Below are 24,113 nucleotides of genomic sequence, written 5' to 3' on the forward strand. Positions count from 1 at the left end.
CTTGAAGGACCTCCAAGCCTTTTATAAATCCAGGCTCTTATGACCCATTTGGCTGACCAGTGGTAGGCTGAATAGTGGCCACCCAAAGACACAAGATCCTAATCCTGGTACCTGTAAAAACTGCCTTATTTAGAAAAAGGGTTTCTATGGATGTGATTAGGTTAAGTATCTTGAGACGGGTAGATCATCTTGGATTATCCTAAATGCAATCACATGCACTATGGACTGAATTGTATACCCCCAAAATTCATATGTTGAAGCCCTAACCTCCAATGTGACTATATTTGGAGACAGGACTTTTAAGAGGTAATTAAGGTTAAATGAGGTCATGAGGGTAGGGCCCTAATCTGAGAGGATTGGTGGCCTTATAAAAGAGGAAGAGCTTTCTTTCCCTACCCCCCAAAAAATGTGACGACACAGAGAGAAGGTGGCTGTCTGCAATCCAGAAAGAGAACTCTAACCAGGAACAAAATTGGCCATCACCTTAATTTTGCACTTCCCAGCCTCCAGAACTATGAGACATACATTTCTGTTGTTTAAGCCACACAGTTTATGATATTTTATATGGCAGCCCAAGCAGACTAATACAGTATGTATTCATATAAGAGGGAAGCAGAGAAAGATTAGAAACAGACCAAAGAAGAGAAGGCCATGTGAAGATGGAGGCAGAGATTGGAATAATGTGGCCACAAGCCCAGGAATGCCACCAGGCAGCAGATACTGGAAGAGCCAGGGAACAGATTCTCCCCTAGGGCCTTCAGAAGGAGTTTGGCCCTACTGACTTTGATTTTGCCCCAGTGACACAAATTTCAGACTTCAGACCTACAGAACTGTGAGAGAGTACATCTCTGTTGTTTTTAATCAGCATGTTTGTGGTAATTTGTTACAGTAGCCACAGGCAACTAATATACCCACTAAGATAGTTGGGATGAAAAGTGGTGTCATGTCCCTCTCACAAATGAAAACCCAGAGACAGGAATGTTTATAACATTTTGCCAAACTTTCATGACTTCTAGGGCAGCACACCTGCCCCACTCCTGCTTTCCTCAGTGGGAGTAGGGCAGACGGCTTTCCCCAGGCTTCCTTTTTTTTTTTTTTTTTAGTGAAAACTTTTATATTTAGGATTAGCCAGCTGGACTCAGTTTAGATGATCCCAATTTTGTTAGCAACATTCAAAGCATCATAGTCAGGAGCCAGTCGAAGATATTTCTTCTTCTCTCCATCAGGCCTGATCAGGGTGTTGACCTTAGCCAGGCCAATGTCATAGAGCTTCTTCACAGCCTGTTTAATTTGTGCGTGTTGGCCTTGACATCCACAGTGAACACCACTGTGTTGTTGTCTTCCATTTTCTTCATGGCTGACTTGGTGGTGAGGGGGAACTTGATGATGGCATAGTGGTCAACCTTAGCCAGGCTCCTCAGAGCCCTGTTCTCAACTAGGCCTTGATCTTGGCCCCCATCCTGTCTTCAGTCTGCCTACCCAGTCTTAGTAAGAATCCTGCTAAGTCAGTTTACCGAGAATCCCCCCACCCTTAATATCTGATCACTCAGATACCCCCACCCTTGGTATCTGATCAAGTTCCCCATTCCCCACCTTTGATGTCTAAGTTCTTGGCCTTCCTTTAGCAAGAATCCTAATAGGTCAGTTTAGCAAGAGTTCCCCTACCCTTGATGTCTCTTCTTAGTAATTTTTTATCCACTGACCCCTTCATTCTGCTCCTTGGCTATCAATCCTCATTTGTTCTTGTATTCAAAGTTGAGCTTGATCTTTCTCCTCTATTGCAATAGAGTTCACCCTTATTGTACAAGCCTTGAATAAAGTCTTCCTTACCATTTTAACAAATGTCAGAATACTTTTTTTCTTTAACAGACGTGGCACTGCTGGTATATCAACTATTGGCTTCCAAAATTTAGGGAACTTTAAACAGCTCTCCCTTCCAAATATAAAGATTGCTGCTGTCACTAAAAATGTTGCACAGGATTAGGACAAAGAGGAAATATCCCTGTTCTCTTTGGAGATACTTGTCTTTGAGTTGAAACCATCGTAACTTTTGTATTACAAAGAAGATATAAGTAAGCTAACCCTTTCATATCTTTTCTCTTTCCTCCTCAATTCTTTCCTTCCTTCCTTTCACTCACTTATTCATTCATTCATTCAGGAAGCATTTACTGAGCCGTGACTATGCACAAGGCTACATGCTCTGTGCCTTAGGGTTATAAACATGTAGACATTGTAGTCATTGCCCTCAAAGAAGAAAAGAAACCACAGTAAGACTCTGAGCTGCTGCCATGTTATCTGTCACCATTTTTACATGTATTGTCACATTTAATCCATCCATAGGACCAAAGAGATAGTTGTTATTTTTCTTTTTTTTTCTTTTTCTAACAGATGATAAAACTGAGTCTTAAAGAAACTGAGCAACTTACTCAAGACCACACAGCTACTGAGTATTGGAGGTAGCTCTCAAAAACAGATGTCAGACATCAAAATCTGTGCCTTTTTTTCTCTCACTGTGATATATAACAATTAAGATATACACCCACATAACTATGATACAAGGTAAAGAAGAATAACTTTGCTGCCCTAGAAGAAATAAATACTCTTGGAATTCAAAGAATTAAAAAATGTAGAAAGGAAAAAAAATACTGTGTGTCTAGTATTTGCTAGGCATTTCACTTTGCATATCCATGTGCATAATCTTTTCATTTTATTGTGGTAACAACACTTAATGTGAGATCTACCCTTTTAACGAATCTTTAGGTGTACAATACAGTATTGTTGACTATGGGCACAATGTTGTACAGCAGATCTCTACAAATTATTCACCTTGCATAACTGAAACTTTTTGCCCATTAGGAACAACTGCCCATTTTCCCTTCCACTCGGCCCCTGGCAACCACCATTCTACTTCTATGCATAATCTTGTTCAATCCTTTCAACAACCCTGTGAAGAGAGACATCCCACTTTCAGCAAGAGAGACCGGGGAAATCTTCAAGGAAGAGGTAATGCCCGTCTGGGCTTCGGAAGATGAGGAGAGCAGAGCATGTGGAACTAGAGAGAAGACACGTTCAAAGGAAAGAAACAGGGTGCTCTAGAAAAGGAGGGTACGTTCTCAAAGCAGCTGCTGGTGAAACTGGCTGGAGCAGAAAGAACACAACAGGAAGGAACAAAAGGCAGAGGGCTTACAAGGCCATGCTCAAGTATTTGGCCCTTGTTTGGTGAGCCATGGGAGCTCTTGACCTGGAGGCCAGAGCTGAACTTTGGGAAATATGTGATGTGAGGGTTGAATTGAAAAGGATGGGGGGAAAACCCAGGGTCAAGAGAACAGGTGGGAGGCTATAAATAACCTAATGAGTGGTTTATCTCCTCAGGCAGAGAGGCTGAGTAGGAGGGACAGGAGAAGCACATAGTGAGACAAAAGTACACATCATTTTTCAAAAATGGCATTAAAGAGAGGAAAAACTGTGGCTCAAAATAAATAGTTCTCTTCTGGAACAGAGGTAGCAGTGGGCCTATGATGCTTTCATTTAAACCTATATTTATTAGATGGCAAGGGCGGCAGCTGGCCAGCAGTAAATTGCCCCTTATCTCTAGATCCAGGCCATTTCACTCCTCTGTCCAGAGTCTGAATAATAAATATTCTATTTTTCCAAAGAAAACAATGTCATTGAATGAGGCAGAAATATCAGAAATAGGACGGTTTGATTTTTATGGACAGAGTTTCATATGATATATCAGAACTCATCTGTTTCTTTCCCGGTTGACCCAGAGCCCAAATACCTGACCTTAGAAAGTCATTTTCTTCCTCTTTTCAGTACAGTTTAAAAAAATCAAAGTGTTTTTAGAACTGGACAGACAAACCTAGAAATGAAGCTTGCAGCAAATAAAGGATAATCGATCTATTCAAAGGACCAGAGTTCTCCTGATAAGACTAAATGGGAACAGCTGGAAGTGGGCTCAGCAAAGGCTACGGATTAGGCAGTGATGGGAAAGGGAACTAATTTATTGGTACCCGTTTCTCTTCAAATACTGAGCTTGGTGAATTTAACAATGAACAAGATGATCCCTGCCCTCAGGGTGCTCACAGACATATAGAAAAATCCCCATACAGTATGAGGTGAGCACCAATATGGGAGCAGAGGTTTGGGGACCCAGGGAAGTTTCCCAGAGACCTGAGTAAATACGCATCATCCAAGGCTCAGAACATCAGGCCTCCATAATCAATGTCTCCTAAACGTCCACATCACACTTCCTGATTTCAAACTATATCACAAAGGTATAGTAATTAAAGTAGTATGGTACAGGCATAAAAATAGATACATAGACCAATGGAACAGATCCAAGAGCCCAGAAATAAACCTTCGCATATACGATCAACTAATATTTGACAAGGGAGCCAAGAATACTCAATGGGGAAAGGATAATCTTGTCAACAAATGGTGCTAGGAAAACTGGGTAATCACATGAAGAAGAATGAAATTGCACCCCTATCTTACACCACTCACAAAAATCAACTTGAAATGGATTACAGACTTAAAACATAAGACATGAAACCATAAAACTCCTAAAGAAAGCATAGGGGAGAAACTCCTTGACATTGGTCTTGGCAGTGATTTTTTGGATTTGACTCCAAAAGCAAAGGCAACAAAAGCAAAAATAAACAAGTGGGACTACACCACACTATAAAACTTCTGTGCAACAAAAGAAACAACAAAATGAGAAGTGCTGTTACAAAATGGGATGGACCGTCTTGAGAGGATGCACATCCCCTTATTTCTGCAGACGTTCAAACATAGGTGGGGTGAGCACTGGGCAGGGGTATGGCAGAGGGGCTCAAAATAGCAGGAGGTCATTTAGAATAGATGACTTCAAGCTTCCTTCCAAGCCTGACATTCTGTGACTCTACATTGAAGGTTCACGCTAGATTTGCTCCAATGCGCTCTTGATCCCTACAGAGCTCCCTGCCCAGGATCATGCTATAAGGAATGGTAAGTGGCATCTTGAACAACCAGCACTCATGGAATGTAATCCGATGGCAACTTTATTTCTGTTTCCCTTCAAATTGTATTCAGTGGGCTAAAAACTCAGGCAATCTCGTGATATTTGGATCAATTTCTGATCAAAAGTTTGACAACCACTTTGAGCTGCAAACACAGTATAAACCCTGTGATTACAAAGACCAGCCTCCTGTAATACTAATCAAAGTTGCCTCCTCATTTGAAGGAAAGACTTTCCCCTACTTCCCAGGGAGGGCGGGGGCTGGAGGAAGGGGAAGGAGTGTGGTAGCTCCTCCCCCTGCCAAGACTCCCCTCCCCCAGCTTGTCAACGGCAGTTTCTGATCCCCTCAAGGTTGGGGTAGGGAAAGATCAGGTGGGGATAGGGGGTAGGAGAAAATGTAAGAGTGGCAGGAATGTTTTACCTGCCTATCATAAGCAGGTTAGGCCCTGGAGATGGACTGATATTAAAGTTGTTTTCTGGGGCAGTTCACTGATGAGCTCTCACAGGTCATGCCCTTGACCCAGGCAAAAGCCCTCTGGTCTAGCATTGCTCACTCTCTCCTCTACCTCTAGGAATCCAGAAGCACAACTTCAACTTAACCTCTATTGAAGGGTACTTCTCTCACCTTGGTGGCTCTATTGGACAGCATACCAGATGACCCCACCCAGAGTTGCCAGATAAACCATCTTGTCTTTGCCCAAAATCTAGGAGTGAAGACCAATCCCCAAGCAGGAGCAGTTCTCCTTTGCTTTGCTGCTACATCAGCTAATAGCCCAGGTTTCATCCTCTGACATCCTGGGCGGGCACAGTGGTGTGGGACCAGACAACAGGCCTGTGTGTTTCCCTAACTGCTCTCTGGTCCCAATGAAACTCCTCTCCCTTGACAAGATGAGGGGGGAAGCTCCCTTCAACCCTTTTCCTTGGATGGGGAAGGAGGACTCACAGCACAGCCACAACTCTCCAGGGAAATCCTCATAAATTTCTCTAACTTTCCACTCTTCTAACCTTATTATATCCTTGATATGGCTGGGGGTTTGGTGAGCTGTGTTTTTCAACTTAACTTCTCTGTAATTTCTGCACATGGCCTAGACTCTCCTTTACATTGTATGGTATTGCATCAATTGAAACTTCCAATATAACATCCTGTTTAATTTTCAGTGACCAAATGGGTAAGAAACTATAGAATTTATTTATAGCTATCTAAGTGCTTGATGCTCCAAAGCAAAGCCCTTGTAAGAGAACAAAGAATGCAGGTGAGGCCTGAAGCCCCTTGCTTCCCATTCATGAATCTCTGCCTCTTCTATTCCCCAAACCCAAGGGTAGGATGTTAATCACTGCCATGCAAAGAAAAACCACAGTGAACCACAACTACCAGAGGAAGTGGAGCTAGTCAAAGCACTAAAAGGACCACATTTGATCCCAAACCTAGTGCTGAGTATTCCAGGCATCTTCTTGTGGGACGAGAACAGTAGACAAGGTCAGGTTGTCATTGGGGAGAAATTAAATCCAACTGGAGATGGCCAAGTCTCCTCCAACACAGTAGAGAAAGACCCCAATCATTCAACCAATCCTTGGAGTAGGAAGTAAAAGAGGAAGGTGCAGGAGAACCTATCATGCATAGATTCAAGAAGTAAAAGAGAAAGAGGATGGCTTGGTCCCTGCCCCTGAGTAATCCAGAGCTTCCCAATGGGCCAAGTTGCGGTGCCATGAATGGGTTCCAGATGTGCCACAAGACCTTAAACCCCCAAGCCTTTGGGGGCTGCAGGAAACCCCAGACAGGTCAACTCTGGTCATGAGCAGCCTTATTTGGGGCTCTACAGAGGGGGGTTCCAGATAAGCGGACCTGTCTGTACATCCCACAGTCCCTATAGGCAGAAGTGTACTGAGCACCACTGAGCATAAATGGTCAGCTTCAACATTCTGAGCAGAGCTAAGCAGGAGCCCTTTGACGTGGATAGCCATGCCAGCAACTAAGCATGGAGCCCAGACTGCCCATCATGGACAAGTGGCCCATGGAGCTTCTGGGGGAGTTTGTATTCCTGATGCCCAAGGAGCATGGTGCATAGCCCAGGGTGCCATGTGTCTATGTTGAGAGAAGGTAGACCAGGAAGGTTGAGCTCCTGGTGGTGGCCTTCCCATACATTTGGGACTTCTGCCCATTTGTAATTGATGTGTCCTGTCAATGATGACTGCTCTCGTGATGTGTGAGAGTTTTGCACATTAATATTTGGAAGTACTGGGCTTCCCTTGTGGCGCAGTGGTTGAGAATCTGCCTGCCAATGCAGGGGACACGGGTTCGAGCCCTGGTCTGGGAAGATCCCACATGCCGTGGAGCAACTGGGCCTGTGAGCCACAACTACTGAGCCTGCGCGTCTGGAGCCTGTGCTCTGCAACAAGAGAGGCCGCGACAGTGAGAGGCCCGCGCACCGCGATGAAGAGTGGCCCCCCTCGCGCAACTAGAGAAAGCCCTCGCACAGAAACGAAGACCCAACACAGCCATAAATAAATAAAATTAAAAAAAAAAAAAAAAAACCAAAACCAATTTAATCTAAGTCTAGCATACTCTTTGGCTAATTTTACTATTTTCATTATTTTATCTTTAAAATGTTTTCTCTATTCTTTTAACTTATTTGTAATATTTTATCTCTTTTCTCCTAGTCCTTCCCCATTGTGGAATGGGAAGATTGGAGAGATGAAGGTGTGACTCACATAAGTGACCCAGGTCAGAGGACAATGTGTAATCAGGCCCAGGCCTCAGGAAACCTTGCTGAGTTTCTCCTACGCCCTCATTCATTGTTCACCTGCTATGTGCTAGGCACACACACATGCTATTGCTAGTCAGTACAAGGACCCTGCAGTACAGGTATTAGTAGGTCCAACTTACAGATAAGGACACAAAGGCTCAAAGTGACTTAGCAACTGCCCAAGGATACATCTCTAGTGAGTGCGTTAGTGTGTCAGGAGTTACTGTAAGATCTGCTTGATTTTGAACCTGTGCTCTTTGTACTCTGACAGTGCTTCTCAAACTTCAGTATGCTCATAAGGACTTCCCTGGTGGCGCAGTGGTTAAGAGCCGCCTGCCAATGCAGGGGACACGGGTTTGAGCCCTGGTCTGGGAAGATCCCACGTGCTGCGGAGCAACTAAGCCCGTGCGCCACAACTACTGAGCCTGTGCTCTAGAGCCCGCATGCCACAACTACTGAGCCCGTGTGCCTAGAGCCTGTGCTCCACAACGAGAAGCCACCGCAATGAGAAGCCCGAGCACCGCAACCAAGATTAGCCCCTGCTCACAGCAGCTAGAGGAAGCCCGTGCACAGCAACAAAGACCCAACGCAGCCAAAAATAAATAAATAAATAAATAAATTTATTAAAAATATATATATGCTCATAAGTCACCTGGGTGTCTTAAAATGCAGGTTGGATAGGTCTGGGGTGGGGCCCCAAGAGTCTGCATTTCTAACAAGCTCGTAGGTGAGGCAGATGCTGCTCCTTGACCTCACTTGAGTTAAAATCTGCCCATGGGCTTAGCCAGGCCCCCCTGGGTACGCCAGCATCAGGGAGACACCCCAGATAGAGCTGTCGGGGTTATCATTTACAGCTGATTTCTCCCTCTTTCGCTGACTGGCTTTTGATCAGGGTTCCAATGGATGGCTAGCAAGAGCTAATTACAATCCCAACTAATTCACTGTGTCAGTTGTTATTCATTAACAAATTATGTTCCTGACAAACTGCTCTAGTGTGGTACCCTAAGTACTGTAATTAAAATCTTAGAAAGTTGCATGTGGGCCTAATTGATTTCCTTATGTATTACTCAGACTAAACATTCCATTATTTCGTGTCTTGATGTTTATGAAGGGGCGGAACTGCTGCTGCTACCCAGGCAGCAGATAGATGGGCTCTGGCTTAATGGGGAGCTTGGCTGCTCTTGGGGACTGCCCACTTCCCCAGCAAATGACAGTGGGGACTGCTCTCCACCAGAAATATTCACGGAGAAAGGGATGGAGAGTAATTTAACTTGTGTCTATAATTAATTTGTGTCCTTGGATTTCCAGACTTTGGGGATATTATAATGATTCCCTAGTGTACCGATGGAGAAACAGAGAGATGCTCCCCGAGGCTGTCATGGCCCCATGTCATATAGCCTCTCCCTTTTAGCACTGAGCACCACAGGGCAGAATTGGAGAGGAAGCTGGAGACAATCTTTATATTCCTTCTAAAGGTGTGTGTGATGCAGACAAGTCCAAGTGCATTTGGCAAATTTGGAATGTTACAGACAGCCAATATCTATACTGCAGGCCATTGAATTAGACTACATGTACTAATTCATTCATGTGTTCCATAGCCTCTTAATGAATACCTAGGATGGGCCAGGCCCAGGGCTAGCTGGAGATAAATAAATAAATACATACATACATAAATACATAAAATCATAATAGTGCCAAACATTTATGTATGATACGCCAGGCACTGTTCTAGGAACTTTAAACATATTAATTCATTTAATTCTTGCTCAGCTCCTGTGAAGTAGGTATACTTATTAGCCTTGTTTTACAAATGAGAAAACAGGCAACAGAGAAAGTGATGAACTTGCCTAAGGCCACACAGCCAGGATTCAGATCTGAACAGTCTGGCTCTGACTCCTTGCTTGAACCCCTGAACTATACTGTTTCTCTTAAGTATAATAATAATAACTAATAAGGACTTAGTGTGTCCTCATGAATAACTCTAGACTCACAAAAACCCTAAAATGAGGTAGGTACTGTCATTATTCCCATTTCACAACTGAAGACACTGAGGCATAGAAAGGTTGTTTAACTGCCCCAAGGTCTCACAGCTGCTAAGGGGCAGAGTCAGAATTTGGGCCCAGCCCAGGACCACAGCCTATATTCTTAATCTCTATGTATCTTAGATAAAACTAGCAGAGATCTGAGAAATCATATGGGGGTTGGGAGCCTGCATAGGTCAGCCAATTTAAATAATTAAACTCCAGGTGGCCCTGCCCTAGATTTCCAGTGGATGAAAAGTACAGAGCTGGATGTGAAGGCAGATGGTCCGGTGCCTAGGGCTGCCCCTGACCTCTATTAACACGCCTCTTGACACTATTTCCCTGCCCTCCACCTTACTCACTCAGCATCCAGCACAACAGGGATGGACCACACATGTCTAAGGATAAACACATTTCTAAGGAAATGTGTTGCATTATTTGCTGCACACTGTACGTTGAAGAAACTAAAATGTACTTAATTTTGGAACTTCACTTTCATTTTTTATGAAGGCAGACATCAAAAACTGCAAACTATAAAAGACAGATGTTTCTTACATTTTCCTGATTTTGAAAAAAAAAAAAAGGTGTCAGTTGTGAGGTCTTTGGAAGAACTAGATTATTTTGTTTGCTGGAACAGGAGACTGGGCTTTTCAATAGGTTATTTCTCACACTGCAGCGATGTGCTCAATGAGGACTCCCATTATCCACCCGCTGCCCTAAGTGTGAAGTGCTTCATTAGTACTTTCAAGCTCTCCCCTCAGTTCTGGAACCACAGCTTGACATGACTCATCCCTGCTACCCTCTGAGTCACTTCCTGTGTCACTGGTTCACAGGCTCCCTCATCGTAAATTGCATTATTTCTGCTTCTCTCAGACAAGTGCCTCTGCGTACACCCTAACCCAGAGTCAAATAATCTACACCCCATAGATCATCTGACTCCCAGACTTCTGCTCCAGGCATCACAAATTCCTTTCCCTCTGGTTTCTCTGACTATGTGCCATCCTTGGGGAGCTCCTTCTCTCAGCAGTTTCCGCTCATTATTAGGCATGTTTTCCTCTCAGAAAACTGATTGTGTATCCTTCCATTGGACTATCCCACCAGTAGAACAAACTGGCTTTTCATTCATCCCTTTTAACGCGTCATATTCTCCAACTATCTTTAATGCACATATATACATTTATATTTTAATATTAGCAGCCAATACTGTAAATTTTTGTCATATTACTAAGTTCAAAGAAATCTGAGTTTAAGTTCAAAGAATCGTGTAGACATACATGCATCCCGGCAAACTCCATTTTTCACTTCTTATGCAGGATCTTGGAGCATTGATGACTTAGCTAATGGAAATGCTGTCGAAAGCTAAAAGTCGCTCCTTGGGGTAGTGCTACCTTTCTCTAAGAAAGTCCTTGAAAACACTTGACAGAACTCGGTTGCCAATGACAGATTTTCCCCTCTACACTAGTTACCATTTGCAAGCAGAGAAGGAGGCAATGCAATCATCAGAAAAGCTTCAACCATTCTTTTCAATTTATTTGATATAAAGGAAAACATCTGGTTTAGGGTATGTGTTCAGAATACAGACTATCTGTGAGGCAGGCATGATGCCGGTACCTAGGAAAGACAGAGTCTCTTTTTTCTTTGCTGGAACTGCCATTGGGAGGTTGCTGGCAGCTTCTAGTTTGGGGAGGCTGAGAAAGCTCTCAGAATTTCTGGAACTGATTCCTTTTGTTTTTGGAAAATTACCAGGACTGGCTCTGTAGTTATATAAATATAAAGCAAGTCCCCACCCATTGTCCTTGGCCACTGCAGTGAAGTCACCATAAATCTGAACGCTGATGCTGCAGATCAAGGTGCCAAGTATTCTGTCCAGTGATGTAAGTGGGAATCTTCAGCCAGAACCATGCCCTTGAAGAGAGTGAGAAATGTTTTGCCTAAATGTGAATCTAGAGCAGGACCACTGGTATTTAAAGAGTAAATTAACACCAACCTTGTGAAATGTATTTTCAACTATTTGAGTGTTTTCAACTTTTCTGATTAAAAAAAAAAGACATTTAAAAAGATATTTTATACTTTACATAGTATTCCAGTGAACATATGCCACAAATCTAAAAAATAAGTTTCATAAAGCAACACCTGTCCTTATTATGCATAATGCTGATATTTCTATATATTCTTTGTCATTGCTTTTAATGTTGGTCATGTCCCACTGAATTCATATTATGACCTGTGAATGGGTCGCAATTTGCAGTTTGAAAAACATCCAACTATTGGGTCCAGTGGTCAATCTGTGGAATCCAAGAGATTGGGGGCCTTAGATTTTGAGGTTTGGGGACCTATAATGATGACAGTATTTTACTTTAAAACACTTCAACATAGACAGGGAGATTTTATATATGTGCCAGTTAGTTTCAGTTTTAACTCTATGGGTAGCTGGGGCAGTCAGCTAGCATTCTGATATAAATTCCATCCACCAGTGCCCCTGCTGTCTGTATCTCAATCAATAGTCATACATAGCTTTGTTAATTTGCACATGGAATGTAAAAAATTGGTTTTTATTGTGGAAAATGGTGTCCTGTTGATCAGCATAACAGATATCAGAAATGGGCTGCTTTTAGTGAAATTAAAAGGATTTTTTGTCACATATATTTCAATTTAAAAACGTAAAAAAAAACATTTATAGTAAAGATGTTTCTAAGAATGTTAAAAAAAAAAAAGTGTTCTTAATATGTGGACTAGTTAAAATATCTCTACCCTCTCTACATGAGCAGGGTGTCAGAATCCAGAGAGCTGGGCAGCCTACAACCCTTGGAAGACTTCATCGCTAAAGGTTCCATATGCATCACCGGTGTGTGGCCATTGATGTGGAATGTCCTTGTTGTCGGATATTGACTGAAAGGGTGACAGAATCCTGCCTCTGCGGTCTTGGTTTTTGTCTCCAGTGAACAGAAGTTTATGCAAGGTATTCATCAGACCATCCAAAAGGCCAGACAGAGGCCGTGACTTCATCAAGCTTCCAGAATGACAGCGTGAGCTGTTTTGTGCCTGCTTGCTAGTGAACGTCTGCTGTGTGGCAGACGTGTTCTGAGACTTGCTTTCAGTATAACACAGTGGTGAGTTATATGAGAGTAGCAAATTGTCCCCCACCTCAAACTTTTTTGGGTTACCATGTATTCTTTCACATATATTAAAAATAAAACACGAAGAGCTGTGTTACCAAATTGATTAAATCCAGTTCATAGGCCCCTTCGGCTCTTGCAAATCTATACAGAGATCAAGGCATCCCGGAGAAGCAGGTCACCTCAGGGGTGAATGGCTGACAAACACGACCAGAGAACAGATATGTAGAACATGTGAGTGTCCTCTTGATGCCCAGAATTCAGTTGGTAGGAAAACTCAGCAGAGGAAGGATCTTCAAAGGATGAAGACTTAGGGTCATTTTACTTTAGATCATAAAAGGAAATATGACCTTCTTTGGTAATCAGAGGCTAGTGAGGCCTGGAAATCCTTCAGTCACATTTGGAATCACGGTCTATAACAAGAAGGATTTTGTTCACGTTCCACTCTATTTAAATGTTGGTGTTTTCACTGTGAAGTTCATTTTCTCAGGATAATATTGTGGGAGGAAAAGTGGCAGGACTCCCATTTGCGCCTAAGATATATCCACTGCTGAGTTTCAGACCATCCTGATGAGTCAAAGAAGGGGACAGGCCATAACTGAACAACCACTGAGGAAGGGGCTTTCTGAATTATGGGGTTATTTGGAAATAGCGAGTGGAGGTTTGAAAAGTGTCCGAGAGCAGTGAAGATGAAATGAAAGATCTGGGATCTGCCTTGTACATCACTCCCTGGCCCAGCCCATGAACTATGGGTCTGGTTAGATCTCTCAGGGCTGCAGGCAGAAACAAAAGGAGACATGAGAATATTGCTCCCAGTGTATTAGACCCGGGGAATTAAGTGTAACCCAGACGGGAAGAAGAATCTTCTCTTCATTGCTGTTTGGATCCAACATAGAGAAGATTCAAGGGAGTGCAAAGCCACTTGGGAGCTACAGAGTTGGGGTCTGCACCTTGGGTATCACTTGGAGAACAGACAGTGCTGTCACCCAATGCCCTGGGATCAGTGACAATACTGGAATGTGGCCACCGAGGGGCTTTTCCATTGGTGGACATTGATTATGTAAGCCAGAGAAAAAGAATTTGAGATCAGTGTCTGTAGACTCATGCAGTTTGGGGCAAAGACAAAAAATTTTGGTTATTACCCATGCTGAGCTCCACTGTACCTATTTATGCAGGTAAGACCTGAGGAAACTTGGATTAAATTTAGGACTCTCATTAGAATTGTGGTGATTCTGGATTCTCCTTCAAAAATAGAGCCTAAGACGAGGTCTTGTGTGTGAGCAGCTTATTTGGGAAATGATCTGGAAAAGTGAGACCAAGAGGGAACGGCAATACCAGAGAATATTATCAAGTTGGTCACTCTGTGTTACTAGGGCTTGACCCAGTAAGACCCTCTGAGAAGCCATGTAGAATATGCCTCATTTATTCACCAGCTCTCATCCCCCATTAGAAAAGAGATGCCCATTGGCTTTAACTCCCCTGCCCTTTCAGGTTCCACGTGCCTGAGTGGGTTTCCATAGCCATCTCACGGCGCAGCATTAGAGAAGTCCCAGGGCAGGAAGACATGATGCAGATGAAGTGAGGCGCTGTCAGAATGTTTGCACAAAGCTAGTTGCTACAACACCAGCTGGAGTAAAAAGTGGGCTGAGAAACCTCGAGGATATGGAGGGGCACACACACAGTGATACGGTACATCTCTTGCATGGCTCAGATCCACTCTCGTCTGACATTAGTCCCATTCATCAGACAGCCTTCAGTGTGACGGCTTTCTACAGCCTCTACAAAAGACTTACAGGAGGCTTCCTGGAAAAAGCTATAGTCGCTCCTGATACAACCGGCATTGCAGGAAGGGGTCCCATAGAGTCAATCTGCTACCAGATGCCTGGCCAATACCTTCCCCATACCTTCACAAGAAACAGAAATTCTCAATTATGCAAATTGCAATTCAGTTTCAAGTAATAGATAACTGACCCAAAGTGGTTTAAACTAAAAAGGGAATTTATTGGCTCATCTAACTGAGCAGTCCAGGAGTAGATCGGGATTCAGATAGGGCTGGATGCAAAATGTATGTGGTATTGTTGCCATAGAACAGAAGGAAATGATGCAAGGCAGAAAAAAAAACAGATGTATATTACATCAACATTTTTAAGTTTTGCCAATACAATAAATGAAAAAAATAGCATTTTTATTTGCATTTCCCTAACCACTGCTGGTCTAGTGGTTGAAGTGGGATTTGAACACAAGTCAGTTGACCCAGAAATTCATATTTTTTTTTTACCAACATCCTACACTATATCTTTCACATCAGCTCCATTTGGAATCCTGAACTAGAAAAAGGCAGGAAAGAAATATAACACTGTCTATAAGATCTAAGAAGATGACAAAAGATTTAGAAATTCTGCCTGGGAAAATTTAATGGAAATGGGGATTTTCTCACTGTTAAATTTGTAAAGGCTATGAAATAATGTAACTTCTCAAGAACATTTAAGGGTTTAACTGTTGCCTTTTATTGACAGAGAATCATGAAAAGATTCTGACCAGCTGGCAGAAGAGGAAACGAATTAGCCAGAGGGAATCAGTTTAGTCATAACAATTACATTTCTCAACAGAAAAGGTAAAACACAGGGATGGGTACAGTAGACACACATTGTCTGTCTACCCTGCATCCTCCCCTGGTCATGTGGTCCTAACGCAACTGTGAATAGTGATGCCACCCTACCCTCAACTCAAGAGTGGTCATGCAGCCCAGGCTGACCAATGAATATGCTCATCCTCTGGTCATGGTGAACGGTTCAAAGATGGGCATGTGATATAAGCAGAGCGATGATTAGTGAAGTAGAAATAGAAAGCATATAACATATTTAAAGAGATTTAAGGATCTATACCCAGGCCACAAAAAAGGAGGGAAAGGAAGACAAAAGCAGAAAATAAAATAGAAGTAATACCAGTTACCACATGATTTCTGTAGCATGTAATAGAATGTGACATGCAATAGTGCAATTTTCTTTACTAGTCCAGCAAGGCAAATCTAAGTGGAGTCCTCCCCAAGACTTTTCTGCCAGAGTAATCAGAATACCTCTTTTTCATTGGGGTTGATAACCTGGCATCTAAAATCAGCATCATCCCTGAATTTCCAAATCATCTGAGCCAATAAATTTCCTATTTTGCCTGAGTTGACTTGTTCAGATTTCTGTTTTCCAACAAGAAGTTTTCGACCAATATACTAGCTCACTCTCAAATCTGTTACAGCTCCTTCTTCTGGGTCTATTTATGTGAGAGGCTTCGTGTGCGGAAGGACGAAGGCCAGTCGACACCTCTAGACACGGGTCCCTTCACCAGGTCCCATGGAGAGTGTAATGGAAAGAAAAAGGAATGCAGGGCAAGTGCAAGTCTCACTTCAGATTCCAGAAAGTGCATTCGTTCCCCTCACATTTCTTAAATATGATTCCAGAACCCGTAGGCGAAGGATATTTAAGTGATTTACAGTGTGTAAGCTATAATCCTTTTTCCTTTGTTGCATGGGAAATGAAAAGTTGATTCCTATGTACAATCATTTAAACAAAACAGATTCTGGACCAAGTGTCAGCTGTTATCAGCCAATACAGTGCTTTTTTAAACAGTCCTTCCTAAAACTCCTCCATTAGGGCCAATTGATCAATCAGGATGTGAGTTGGAAGCAAGGCTGTGATGAATAAAGACTAACTGTAGCCCAATTAAAGCCTTTCTGAGGGACTTTGTAATGTGGGGTTTCAAAGGAACAAAAAAAGGAGCTGAACTGAGACTCTGACCCAAAGGTGCTTAGGTTCCCTGGAGAAGGGGAGGGACATCAAACCACGAGAAGAATGGCCACATTTTGTGGAGCTGCTTCTCCATGCTAGGCACGCTGCCTGCTTTATCCCACTTGATCCTCACAACTATTTTATAAAAGAGGCATTTTTAATCCATGGATATTCACATGGAGAAACAGAGGCTCACAGAAATCAAGGTTTGCCCAAGGTTGTATAATTGGTCCATGGAGGATCTAGGAGTCAAGCTCAGTTCAAGCTTGTCCAAGGCCTGTGCTCTTCCCAAAAGCCTGTATTTTTTTCCACAGCATTATGTGGCCATTTATAGCTGTGTTAATTAACAGTTTTGCATTTAAGGCATTCCTTCAAGAAGTAAACTTCTAGTTAAGACCTCTGAAGGAATCAAATCACACCCACAGTTATTATAGTACTGCTTGGTCTTCTTTTCTAGAAGGATGCTCTTCTAGAGGAATTGTTTACTGCCTTGAAATGCTCTCTTCTAAAATCTCAGTTCAAAGGCTGTGTGTGTCCCAGTAAAAAAAAAAAAAAGCTTTTAAATCTTTTGCCAACAGCTTAAATAGTGCATTATTGTCACTCACGAGTCATATCCTAATCTATGGTAAATCACATGATATACTCAATTTGTTTTATAGCTAGTGCCCTAATTATATGTATCCTTAACTGAACTGTTTATACAATTGTGATGGAATCAATTCTATTAATTTTGCAGTACCCACAGATTTCCCCTCTTACCCAGTCTGCCAAAGAGATCCTATAATTAATTATCTGCTCAGTTTTCCTCCTTAGGAGACATGAGAAAATGAAAAAATTCCTCTAATTATTTTGTGCTTATTTGTGCCTCTATAAATCCAGCCCTTCTCCAAAACTGAAGCACCTGGGACGCAGCTGCTATAGCGCTGCACGACAACACCTGTGAAAAGCTAGCAGTACACCAGGTACAGACTCACACAGGCCTGGCAGCATGTCAAGGTGGGATGATTCCTGGAGCCTGACCATCCCTTATGTGTTCTTCGCAGCATTATCAGGGGGATTACACGAAACAATATACATGAACATCCCTTCTTAACTACAAAACACTGTGCAAATGTGAGCTGTCCTAACCAGGTGGTGTGTGCAATGGAGATTACCTTTTGCCAGGGGGTAAGCATTTCAGTTTATATAACACTTTTCATTCCGGGGGCCCCAAACCCTTGTGAATATTATCCTAAGAAATATCACTTGAAATAAAATGCACATAAATAAACAGAGTCTAACAAACGGAGGCACCAATTATGATGACAATGATGAAGGTCTTAAAAAAGATCGTCAATATTTTGACAAGTCAACTCTCAAGGATGCTGCCACTGTAATCACAACACCTTCTGAGGGGAAAAAATCAATTCTCAACATTAAAGTTTCCCATCAGTGTTGACTGTTTGGGTGAGGGGGGAGGACGAGGGGAACAGAAGTGGGAAAACATTTTAAAATGTGAATTTTATTTCCCATAGCAGTATACATCAGAAAACTGAAATATAACTCCGCGACTCTTTCAAGAGTTTCTTTTTGTTTTCCGATGGTAAAGGGGGAAAAAATAACCTGTCATTATCAGAATGATCAAATGCAGGGAGAAAAGAGGCAGAGGTAAGGAAAGCACCAATTACAGTGCTGCCAATCTGTGCGCATTGGGCTCCTTCCAAACAACAGTGCAAATGGATCTGAGGATGTGGGGAGGGGACGGTGCGGGTAGAGAAGAGAGAGCTGCCAAAATACAAGACGGGAGGCGTAGAGAAATTGCCCCCTGGCGCTCTGGCTGCAGTTTAATCAGCCAGAGCCCCTACATTCCCATGCACCGATTCCACTGTGTGTGTTCACTTGCGGATTTGGCTTCTGCCTCAGTCTCTTTGTTTGGGTAGCTAGGCATGAAAAAGAATCATCCGCAACCAGAGCTCCACTTAATTCCCAATTCCTCTCTGGAAACTATCTGTTGGCATCGTGTAATGTTCTGTGTAAAAGGCCAGGCTTTGGCAGGTTCGAAGAGAAATTTCAGACCTTCCATCAGGATCCTCATGGATAAAGCTAAGTCAATTCTTGGAAATTGACAGAAGAATCTGCACCTCTGGAATAATGTGTTGCCCCAGCATCTCACTCTTCTTGCCAGTGACAAACAGGAACCCCTGACAAATTTTCCTCCCTCTCTTAGCATATGCAATGATGGCACAGCTGTTTTCTCACTATAAAAAGACAGTTACTCCTCTCTCACTCCAGACTACAGCAAAAGTTCAACTTACACTAGTGACTGAACTACCATGTGTCATATGAAGAAATACAAAAGAAATTCACCAGGAGATGCTCTAAGATTTCTAATCATTTTATCCACGTCCCAGTACCTAAATTTGAGCATGATGTTCACAAGTTTTTGAATGAGCAAAAAACAAGAAATCTGGATAGATATTGCATTACCTGCTGTTTTCAGAAATCTTCATGCAGGGTAATTTTAATCCCTGCCTTTTGTCCCCATGGGTCAGGGAAGCCACTTTGTCATATTATAACTGCTTTGATTTGTATCAAGTACCTATTGGGTTCAAGATACATTCAAGAGTGCTCTGAGAGACGTAAGAAAAACTGGGAGAAAGAATAAGTGAATAGACTTCCAGTAAACATGAAAGATTATACACACAAATTTGCCTTTCCCTTCCCAAACCCCTCTAAAATGACTGTAAAAATTAAAAGAAAAAGAAAACATGAACCTACAAAAACAAAGAAAAGAGAAAAGGGGATGACAGCAGATTACAGACAGCCACAATATTTTGGAAATGGAAACCCAAGGAGGGAAAGGAAAGGAGGTACGGGAGGAGGAGTTAACCAGAAACATACCAGTTCATGCCTCGGAATCCCCAGAAAGTCTCAGGATTTGAGGATGCCAGGTGCCTCCCAAGGAAGAAATGCTGAGTGGGTTTGAAAGCAGGACAACTGACCGCAAGTTTTGTAAGGAGTGAGCAATCCCTCCAACCCCTCACCAGCCCTTTGTGGCCAGGCAGCCACAATCCCTGCCCCAGTGGAACCTCAGCGCTATCCCCCGGACGTGTCATGTGGAGGTGTCTGGACTTGGGAGCAGCAGACACAGCTGACAACAGAGGGAGGCACCACAACTAAATAAGGAGACTGTGTGATAAACCACACAATAAACAGACAGTCCGACCAAATCCACCCCCTTCTTCATGGTAGTTCTCAGAAATATTGCCATTCAAGCTTCAGACTGCAGACAAGAGGGGAGTTCCCTGGTGGCCTAGTGGCTGGGATTCCGGGCTTTCACTGACGTGGCCCAGGTTCAATCCCTGGTCAGGGAACTGAGATCCCACAAGCCACGCAGCACGGCCAAAAATAAAATAAAATTTAAAAAATAGAACTACCAATAACCAAAAGGACCTACTGTATAACACAGGGAACTATACTCAATATCTAAAAAAAAAACTGCAGATAGGAGAGAGAAAACTAGTCACAAAGAAGTAGGGATAAGAATGGCATCGTCTTCTCAATAGCAACACTAGCAGCTTGACCCTGGTTGACTCTCCTTCAGTCCCACCCCACATCACTCCACATGCTTGGTTCTGCAGCTGTGACTTCATACAGAGGCTCCCACAAAATATTAGTGTTTCTCTCTGTTAAGTGCTTGGTATGGCGTATCCACCCAGCCCCCTCTTACCAAAGAAATGGCCTTGGTTCTCAACCTACAGAGATAATGAGGAACTGCCTTAGCAAAGGGAAGAACCAGCATGGATTGTTTCCCTGGTCTCTCTGTTCTTTGGATAGTACTTTACTCTCAGTTCCCTGTCCTCCTCTTGTGATTATAACCTAAAGTGCAACGATGGCAGCCAATCCCAAATATATTCCTGATTCCTGCAATGTAGCCAAAGACTGATTTCATCACCCTTTCCTTTTTTGCTGGTGATTGGAGGAACAAATGGATCATGGGCCTGGTCTGATGAATAAATAAATGACCTGGTGACATCTGGAGTGGCAGTCTTCCAGATCTGCAATTGGCATAAAACACACATAATGAACCTGGGGTGGAGACATTGGGTTTAGGGACCATAGATTTGATATTACCTCACCATCCGAACATCAGCCTAGATTTCCCTTTCTTGGCTGCGTTCAGGGGCTAAATGCCAGCTCCTCATCAACTATGCAGTGGAGACAAGAAGATGATGCTTGGAAAGTCCACCATAGTTTATGAAGCCTGCAGCAGCCAATTTGCTTGACAGAGACTAATCCTGCTGTTACAAGTGTCCTTTTAATTAAAAAGAAAGAAAGAAAAAAGAAAAGGAAAGAAAAAAAGAATAATCTCATCATTAGGTGACTGATGGAGAAGATGATTGTTTCTGCTTTCAGCAAACCAATGGAAGAGAAAGTCAACCCACATGGTCTGAAAAGGAAAATGAGAACCTCACTCGTATACTAGGAAGAATTTAAGAAAGACAATTTCCAGGCACTTGAATGGATACAACTCTATTGTGCCTCTGGTTCCTGGATTTTGTGTTTGAGCTTGGTCTCTCTGCCTTTCGAACTTTCCACTGGTAAGGCCGGCCCCACCTCACTCATGAGGAGGAAATTTGCACATTTCCAGGTTCAGATGCTGAGTGAATCATGGAAGATAATGTTATTTGCAAAAGAGGAGAAGCAGCCATTGAAGCAAAGAAGATGATAAGTTTGCTTGGGGGCCTGGAGAGTTTGAGATACCTGCAGAACATTCAGGCTGAGGTTCCTGTGGACACTGAGAGTGTTACAAGGTAACTAGAAAACTAGGTCCTGAGCTCAGGTGATCAATTAAGTTCAGTTCAGTCGATTTGGAATTCATTTGATTAGAGGATAAAGTTAAAGCCACAATCTTGGATAAACTCATCAGGGGCTAAGGTGAAGAGTTTAAAGAAAAAAAAAAAAAAAAAAGAAGGTTATTTCAGTCCGGGTAGAGCTAGATTATGCTGTAGAACAAATAATCCCAAATTCTCAATGACTTAATACCTCAAAGGTTTATTTCTCATCCATTCTTTATGTCAAGAGTTGCCTAGGAATGCTATTCAGTGTCATCTCGCTCTGGGATTTGGACTGATGAACAACCACCCACCTGGAACCCTGCTGGTCTCTGTAGCAGGTGGAAAGATGGGTCTCATACTGGCAGTTAACTGTTGTAGCCCAGAAGTGACAGATATTGCTCCTGCTGATAATTCAAAGGCCAGAACTCATCACACAGCCCCACCCAACCACAAGGAAGGCAGTACTCGTCATCCAACCATGTGTCTGGAAAGAGAGGAGTGCTGACATCAGGAGCCACATTAATGACTACCCCAAGGCCCAGGACAGACTTTGCATAAACATGTCACTACAGAGATGCAAGAACTAAGAGTCGGCACAGAAAAAAGACAGGGGAAGAACAATTAGGCCTAGGAGGAGGACCAAGAAAGCAAGGGTCATAGATGACCAGGAGGAGGGAAAGAGAGTGAAGAAAGGAGCAAGTCATCAATGCAGAAGTTTCTAATAGAAGGGTACACCATGTACAGTAAGGCAGAGGGATTTAACACAGCCAACGGGCTATCTCACAAGAGACACTTCAGGATGGCACTCATTTCCTTGATGATTTTCTCAGTCACAATTTCTGTCCCTCAGCCTAACCCTAACCCCACAACTAATCTTAATTATAATGATGCATACATAAGGCTGCCTCAGCCTGTGGCCACCAAACATTCTAAATGTCTAATCCCAAACTCCTTGCTCTGATTTCATTCTTATGAAGCAAACTTCTGCTTATGATTTGGCTTTCCTTGAAGGTCTATCTTCAGTAAGAGAGAGTGTTAGTTATTGTATATTAGAGCATTTGGGACCACGTGACAACTCCACTGCTCATTTGGGTAAATTTAAAAGACAGCATTCTGACTCATCAGTGGGATGAACATGGTATATATGAATCTCTCCCTAGATGGTTCCACCCTTGATATGCAGGTAAATGTATGATATGTAGGCAAACATAAGGCCTATAAGCCTTATGTGTAATACCTGACTTTTTTCTACAATGAGCATTTAGCAGGAAAAATCCAATAAAAATAAACTTCACGTTGGAGAGAGACAGAGGAAGGAGTACGAAGAATTCAATAGAGGGAAAAACTGGGTAAAAGGAATTAGGAAGTAAAGGAAATGGGGAAAAGAGAGACCCTGAGAGGAGATCACAATTTCAGCAACCTAAAGACTTTGGTGGCCTTTTAATTTTTGCTGAATTTAAAACAGGACTACAATTGTTTGCAGACTATGAAATCTACAATTTGGCAAAGTTTAAGTTAAGGTTATTGATGGTGGGATGAAGTATCAAAACTGAACACATGTCAGAAGCCAAATATATATCATGTTTTTCTATTTCTAGAAATAAGCAAGCTGGGAATTATTAAATAAATTATAATAGAACCAGATTGTATATTTTAATATTATATATAACATGCATTATTATATAATAAATTATAACAGATTATAATATGATGGAATACAATTTGGTCACCAAAATTAGATTGTTAGATAGTATTAAATAGCACAGGAAAAAAGATGGCCTCAATAGAACGTTCAGTGGGAAAACCGCAGGGTTTTGAAATATGTGTGCATTACTATACCCAGTTTGAAAAACAGAAAAGGCTAGAAGATCTCCAGAATGGGTGGGGAAGTAGTGCTGTGATTATGGCTGATTTTTATTTTAGTCTTAATATTTTCCTGTGATTTTCAAATTTTCTATAATGAACTTAAAATTCCTTTAGATAATATAAATGACTTGTACAGAGAAGCATGCTTCCATTAGCAACTCAGTTTTTCAATTATTTTGTTAGTTATATTGGAATTAAAAACTCATTAGATACATTAAATGTAACATATTTAAATGCTGAGGATATATATGTTCCCAACTGCTTTTAAAATGAAATTGTAATTAGATGGAATAAGAGAATTGAGACTAGAAAAGCTCTCTGAGGGTAATGGCAAAGGCGTGAAATGTCCTATTTCAGATATTAAAAATACCATACAAATGGTAATCTTGTGAACATATTTTGCAGAATGCAATACATATAAATTAAAACTTGACTTTAGATTGTCTCATAAGTTTTAGTATGAACAGAAAAAGTTTTCTAAATTTAAATTAAGCTAAAGGTTTATTTTTACAATATATGAAAATGAGATGATAAGCAAACCAGTACTGAAAATAAGATTATGGAGAAAAGAGTCTACCTGCCTAAGAGCACATACGATTGTCAAATAGTGGAACCATCCTTTACATACTTACAATATATGTGTTAATTAACAATTAATACTCTAAGTACAGTTCTAAGCTCCATTTGGCGATGCAGAAGAAATGAAGAGTTTCCTCCCTTCTGATGAATTCTGCTCTTTCTGCAAAGACTGAGGCAAGATCATCTGAGAGT

At 42.1% G+C, this 24,113-nt stretch overlaps 2 long non-coding RNA genes across 2 annotated transcripts in view; both read right to left on the bottom strand.

Annotated features, from left to right (window-relative positions):
* The window catches only part of LOC309634294, a 235,981-nt gene that overhangs the window by 171,424 nt on the left and 40,444 nt on the right, over positions 1-24,113 (bottom strand). The gene's annotated exons all lie outside the window — the stretch shown is intronic.
* The window catches only part of LOC309634327, a 31,505-nt gene that overhangs the window by 1,372 nt on the left and 6,020 nt on the right, over positions 1-24,113 (bottom strand). Inside the window, exon 1 of the long non-coding RNA XR_014247985.1 lies at positions 1-24,113. This exon is cut by the window's right edge and continues 6,020 nt beyond it. This is a non-coding gene — a long non-coding RNA (uncharacterized lncRNA).

The sequence above is a fragment of the Balaenoptera borealis genome (genome assembly GCF_965194805.1).
Source record: "Balaenoptera borealis genome assembly, chromosome: 8".
Taxonomy (NCBI): Eukaryota; Metazoa; Chordata; class Mammalia; order Artiodactyla; family Balaenopteridae; genus Balaenoptera; species Balaenoptera borealis.